The sequence below is a fragment of the Triticum aestivum genome, chromosome 7A, assembly GCF_018294505.1.
Source record: "Triticum aestivum cultivar Chinese Spring chromosome 7A, IWGSC CS RefSeq v2.1, whole genome shotgun sequence".
In the NCBI taxonomy this organism is placed as follows: domain Eukaryota; kingdom Viridiplantae; phylum Streptophyta; class Magnoliopsida; order Poales; family Poaceae; genus Triticum; species Triticum aestivum.
In genome coordinates, this window is record NC_057812.1 from 670,744,753 (window position 1) to 670,752,116 (window position 7,364).

Sequence of the window (7,364 nt, forward strand, 5' to 3'; positions counted from 1 at the left end):
GTCAACCTAATGCAGTGCATGTCCGTGTCCGACATGAACCCTTCAGTTCAAGGACACCTAGCAGCACCCCAATTGTATGAGCCCACTACTAGATGTACTTCACATGCGAAGGTGCAACATCGGGGATGGCAATTCGCTTGATATTCATGAGGGATCTTTCTACCATTCTAACATGCATAGAAAACAAAGAAGCATAACAATCACAAATAAACACATATTGTGAAATAGTATGGCTCCTTCATGGATGTTCTTCCAGGTTGGCTCCGACTCAGATGACCATCTAGGAACTCCATCTTGTTTGTCACGCCGGGACGCCAAGCCACCAACCTAATCTCTATTATCCAACTACTACATCTAGTAATGAATTTTACATAGAGTCACAAGTCGACATGCAGGTCGTTATACAATATAATGACATCACTTTGGCTCCTGCCGGCTGACAAACATGACACGCAGGCCATGTATAATTTACACACATGCATCACATACAAATGAGCCATACTATTCACATCAAACCCTGCAAAATAAAGTTATGCATAGAATCGCATTCTACCGGTTTGAGTGATCGTGTACGAAATACAAGGCGCTACGCACACGGTGGTCCCAATGGCGGATAACTGACCGGTAGGGGTAGATCGTGTCACGACCTCATCAATCCCAATCAACAGAAAACATAGCCACATCGATCCCCATGTGAAGTTGATATCATCAACCGTGCACACAGCCATTCTTATCAATGACAATAGATCGCATCTATTGCCTCCACATATCTAATATGCATATGATCTGAATCAAAATCCTAGAGCAGAGGCTCTGATACCACTGTTGGGATCTATGGTAGGGTGCGTCGACTGCAAATTAAAATTTCCTATGCGCAGAACAACCAAGAACATGCTACGGGAGATGGATCATAGTTCGTTACCACACTACAAAAAAAAGACACATCCGTGACATTTTGGGCCGAACAAAAAAAAATTTTGTCATACATATGACACTTCTATGATGATAATTGTGACAAAACCCGGTATCATCATAGATGTGGTGGGCTCCTACTTCCATGACAAAAAATCATGACAGAAAATGGGCTTTTCGTCCTAGGCGGGCTGGAGACGCAGCTGCATGACATTCTTTGGGCCGTCCATGATGGAAAAAACTGTGGTAGAAGTGAGGGGGAGGAAAATTTTGGGGAGTTTCCGGTTACGGTGGGAGGTCGGGGGCCGAGCGATGCGCGTTTCTCTCGTACACGTACGCGCGTGTGTGCGAGGCATTGGCTCTAACTGAACCCGAGCGAGGCGTTGGGCTCTAACTGAACCCGAGCGATTGCACTGCAGGCTATGTGTTACTGAACCCGAGCGATCGATCGATGGCTGTTAACTGAACCCGATCGAGTGATTCCTTGGCTACTGCTGCTAACTGAAGCCGATCGATGGGATGAACAGTGAGCGTTGCGGGGGGTTTGGATGAACAGTGAGCGGTGGCGTTGCCTCTGGATGAACAGGACCCCATGGTGTGGTGGAGGGCTGGATGAACAGTAGACGGTGGAGGGGTGCCCGTGGAGGGGTGGATGAACAGGACCCTGTGGTGTGGAGGGCAGGATGAATAGTAGACGGTGGAGTGGTGCCCGTGGAGGGGTGGTTGAACAGGCCCCCGTGGTGTGGAGTGTTGGATGAACAGTAGATGGTGGAGGGGTGGTTGAACAGTAGCCGGTGGAGTAGCGCGTGGTGGAGGCTGGATGAACAGGAGCCCGTGGAGGCTGGAGGAGGTCGACGGTGGATGAACAGTACCTCGTGGAGGCTGGAGGGGGTCGACGCTGGAGATGAACAGTATCCCGTGGAGTCCCGTTTTGCGGTACGCCACACCCCTCCCAATGAACAGGACCCCCGTTTCGACCGTAGCGCTCCAACACAAGTCCGTTCCTCCGTTTTGCGGTACGCCACACCCCTCCCGATCAACAGGACCCCCGTTTTGACCGTAGGAGGTCCGTTTCCTCCGTTTTGAGGTACGCCACACCCCTCTCGATCAACAGGACCCCCGTTTCGACCGTAGGAGGTCCGTTTCCTCCATTTTGCGGTACGCCACACCCCTCTCGATCAATAGGACCCCCGTTTCGACCATAGGAGGTCTGTTTCCTCCGTTGTGCAGTACGCCAGGCCTCGTTTCCATCGCCTCTTCCGTCCAAGCCCTCCCGATGAACCCGACCACGCATTCCGTTCCGACCCATGAACACGACGACGATGCTGTTTCTCCGTTCCGACCCAGCCATGTACACGAGCCCTCGCCATATGTATGCGCGAGTAGGCATTCGAGACCCCGCCCATATGTACACATACGTGGCCGTATTTTCTTTCTTGCACCCTGGCCGCTGTACGTATGTGAACATGCTACGTGCGCGCCTCTACTACGACACGTGCGCGCCTCTACTACGACACGTGCGCGCCTCTACATCCACCAGTATATATGTACGTACATGTTCGCGACCAGAATGACAACGCTATGTACGCTTCGACCAGGTGGGTCCCGACTGTCAGGCACTTCCTTGCATGCGAAGGTGTAGCTGGTGGGTCCCAGCAGTCAGGGGGGAAATGTTTTTTTGCGAAATACGGTGGCCCGTCCAGTGGGTCCCTGCTGTCAGGTGGAGGAATCATTATTTTCCGCGTAATAAGGAGGCACTTCCTTGCTGCCGATGTGGACCCAGCTGTCAGCCTCTCCACGTACAGTCCACGTCCGATGGAAGTCGTTCCTTGACCACGTTGACCACGTCGCGCCGAGAGCACCAGGGCGGTGGACGACAGCGAGGCCTAGGAAGGGGACGACGGGGAGCCGGGGAAGACGCGGCAGTGGAAGCCCCCATGCGCGCGGAGAGGAATACGAGGGTTCACTGGTTCGGCTGCGGTGTGAGGCTGCCGTCGTCGCAGGGCCTAGCCAGCGGTTGGAATAGTAGGGGCGATGAGGCCTCCGCGGTAGCATAGCCGGCCACGGGAGGCAGGAGCATGCGGCACAACCGGCGCTGCTTTGGGCGGCTGGAGCAAGAAGACCAGAGGTTGAAGAAGCACTACGGCCGTTGGATGGACATCGTACGGTCAATGGAGCTAGAATCGTTCATCTTGACTAAGTTGACAAAGCCCTTCGTCCCCGTCAACTTAGTAGGCCCACAAGTCAGCCTCCCACCAAGGTGGGTCCCAACTAGCCGGGGGAGTATTCATTTTTTTGTGCGTAATAAGGAGGCACTTCCAGTGGGTCTGAGCTGACAGCGGGGGGAACGTTTTTTTCACGAAATACGGTGGCCCGTCCGATGGGTCCCAGCAGTCAGGAGGAAACGATTTTTTTCGCAAAATACTGCTGCCCCGTCCGGTGGGTCCCTGCTGTCAGGTGGAGGAATAATTATTTTGCACGTAATAAGGAGGCACTTCCTTGCTGCAGCCGTGGACCCAGCTGTCAGCCTCTCCACGTACAGTCCATGTCCGATGGAAGCCATTCCTTGACCACGTTGACCACGCTGTGCAGAGCGCACCAGGGCGATGGACGACGGCGAGGCCTAGGAAGGGGACGAAGCAAAGCCGGGGAAGACGCGGCAGTGGATGCCCACGCGTAGAGGAGTACGAGGGCACTGGTTCGCTGCGGTGTGAGGCTGCCGTCGCCGCAGAGTAACAGGGGGTGTGGGTGAGTAGAGGGATGGACTGGCCAGTGGTGGGAGTAGTAGGGGGCGGTGAGGCCTCCGCCGCATCGCAGCCGGCCACGGGAGGCAGGAGCACGAGGCACGACCGGCGCTAGTTTGGACGGCTAGAGCAAGAAGACCAGAGGTTAAAGAAGCACTACGGCCGTTGGATGGACATCGTACGGTCATTGGAGCTAGAATCGTGCATTATTGACTAAGTTGACAAAGCCCTCCATCCCCGTCAACTTAGTAGGCCGACAAGTCAGCTTGCCACTATACTGGGTCCCAGCTAACAGGGGGAGTATTCATTTTTTTGTGCGTAATAAGGAGGCACTTCCTTGCGTGCGAAGATATAGCTGGTGGGTCCGAGCTGTCAGTGGCGGTAACGTTTTTTTCACGAAATACAGAGGCCCTTTCGGTGGGTCCCTGATGTCAGGTGGAGGAATCATTATTTTGCACGTAATAAGGAGGCATTTCCTTGCGTGCGGCCATGGACCCAGTTGTCGGCCTCTCCACGTACAGTCCACTTCAGATGCATGTCGGTCGTTGACCATGTTGACCAGGCCGCGCCGAGAGCACCAAGGCGGTGGACGGCGGCGAGGCCTAGGAAGGGAATGACACAGAGGCAGGGAAGACTCGGCAGTTGTTTCCCACGCAGAGGGGAGTACGACTGTACGAGGGTTTACTGGTTCGTTTGCCATCGGCGGAGAATAACAGCAGGTGTGGGTGAGTAGAGGATGGCTAGGCCAGCGATGGGAGTACGGTGGGGCGGTGAGGCCTGCGCGGCAGCAGAGCCGGACGTGGGGAGGAGGGAGCAGGCAGTCCCACCGGTGCCTGTTTGAGCGGCTGGAGCAGGAAGAGCAGAGATTGAAGAAGCACGACGGCCGTTGGATGGACATCCAACAGTCACTGCTTGTGCGTCAACCTTTTTTTAGGAAAGCCTCAAATCTGTGGAAAACAGCATACATCCCATCTGCCATTATTTCTAATAATTTTCAGCCCATTTGCTAATTCTTAAGGGTTTTTTTGGAGCCCATATTCTTTTTGTTAGCATTACAGCCCAAATTGTGGCCACGGTTAAAAAATTATATGAAATTTTGCATATTTCGATGCGGTCCGAACTGTTTTTAATCCCGAAATTTCGACTCACATTCAAACTGATTTTAAAAATAAATGTATATCAATATAAAATCCAACAAATTCTCCATGCATAAAAATTAATGTAATTTAAAATCTTGAAATGTAAAAAAAGATATTTGAAACTAATTGCCGGTTTGATGTATTTTAAAAATGTACAGCCCATTTCTCATTACTGATGGGCCATTTTCTCGGCCAGCCGAATGAAAGCTCTCCTCATCTTGAAAGATTTGCAGCCCAACAGGCCTGACAAAGCGACTAACTTGGCAAATCACAAAAAAACTGGGTTGTGGTCGTGGACCCAGATGTCAGCCTCTCCACGTACAGAACTCTTCCGATGGAAGTCGTTCCTTGACCACGTTGACCACGCCATGCGGAGAGCATCACTGCGGTGGACGACGGTGAGGCCTAGGAAGGGGAAGACGCGGAGCCGGGGAAGACGAGGCAGTGGAAGCCCACGCGGAGAGGAGTACGAGGGTTCACTGGTTTGGCTGCGGTGTGAGGCTGCCGTCACTGCAGGGCCTGGCCAGCGGTGGGAATAGTAGGGGGCGGTGAGGCCTCCGCGGCAGCACAGCCGGCCATGGGAGGCGGGAGCATGCGGCAAGACCGGCACTGCTTTGGGCGGCTGGAGCAAGAAGACCAGAGGTTGAAGAAGCACTACGCCCGTTGGATGGACATCGTACGGTAACTGGAGCTAGAATCGTTCATATTGACTAAGTTGACAAAGCCCTCCGTCCCCGTCAACTTTGTTGGCCCATAAGTCATCCTCACACTATGGTGGGTCCCAGCTAGCAGGGGGTATTCATTTTTTTGTGCGTAATAAGGAGGCACTTCTTTCTGTGCGAAGATATTGCTGGTGGGTCCGACATGTCAGCGGGGGGAACGTTTTTTCCATGAAATACAGAGGCCCTTCCGGTGGGTCCCAGCTGTCAGGTCCTCGCAAAAAAATGGAAAGAAAATCAAAGACCTGGGAAGGCATACAGAACAAGCTAGTGTACCAGTAAAGAGACGTTGCCGAGTTTTAGAAAAAAGAAAGACGTGCTCCTGTAGCTGGTTCGAATCCAAACCTAGACTATGACTATATATGGTGCTATGCTACTCTGCAAGTAATGAAACTAACATATCCAACGTTCGCTTCTCCTCTTCTCTACTTACTCTGCCTAGCATCAGAAGCTCTGGCCGCAGCAACCATGTCTGCTGGCTGCTTGTCAACCTGCTCTTCAGCAGGCAACAACCAGATATGCGCAAGTCGCAACCCGTACCATCGCCTGTGGGTCTCATCACACCTCGCCGGCACGCGCACCGCAGCCGATTTCTCATCGCAACCCGCTATCGTTGGTGTGGTGCCACTGCTGCAAATCACGCAGAGTCATTCGTCGCGTCTCAACCACAATCCGCAACCCTGGCCGAGTCTTCTACAAATGCCCGAATCATGGGGTAATAATATGTTTAAGTGTTGTTCTACTGCTTTCAGTTGCTGATTTTTTAATAGTTTGGTTGATGATCTACCAATTTGATTCATGCAGAAAAGGGAAGATTCATGTGATTTGTATTTCTGGGAAGTTGCTGATGTGGGGGAATGCAACTACGCTGATTATTTGGTTAGCCGAGGAATCCCAGTACCAACAGGTTGGCGTGTTGGACAAGTAACTGAAGGAACAGCAGAAGAGGAAGATGCAGAGCAGAAGGTTAAAGATGCAGTTCCTCTGATCATGGCCAAGCAACAGCTGTTGAACGGCCTTGACAGCAATGAGGATATGAAAGAGCATGTGAAGATAATGGGCAAAATCGATGTGCTCTGTAGGATGATTGTCTCTTTATTTGCAGTGTATGTAGCACTCGTGATGTATTCAGTGGCTACAATATGAGCACTTTGCTGAAACTAGTAATGAATGAAACCTGTGTAGCAGGCTGGGCGTAGTGTTTTGAACATCTAATGATTTCTATTAATGGAAATCAGGGGGTATCCCCTTTTGCTCATATAAATAAATAAATAAATAGCAGAGGCCCTGTCGGGTCAGCTTTGTTCTCATTCGAAGACGTCGAGCAAATTACAGTCCAACAGCAAACTATGTCATCAAATTCAAGTTTCACAGCCAAATATGAGTACAACTAAACAACAATGTCATCATGTTTTAGTTGTCATACAATCACCAAACACAAATCAGCATACATAACAAGTGATGTTCTCACAGCAAAATACTAAACAACATGTTCATCAGGTTTCAGTTGTCATAGCAAACACAATTTCACATAGTAGATAAAAAACGTCTTCTAATAGGAAAATACGACAAAAGTAATGTAATCATTATCCGCAGCAGCAACGTCAACATGTTCGCCATGTGTATCAGTCTGAATCGTAATTCCCCATGGTGTCATCTTCTTCTTCGTCCTCAACGTCCTCGAACGTTGGCTTCTTCTTGATCAACTCTTGTATGTCCACAGCACGACAGGCAATCGTTTCACCGACGTCATTAACGTGATGGTTCACAAAGATATTAGGAACATCTGTGTTATCTTGTACATCAGGAGCAGTGTAAGCATCATCTTGTTGTGCAACTTCATTAGACGA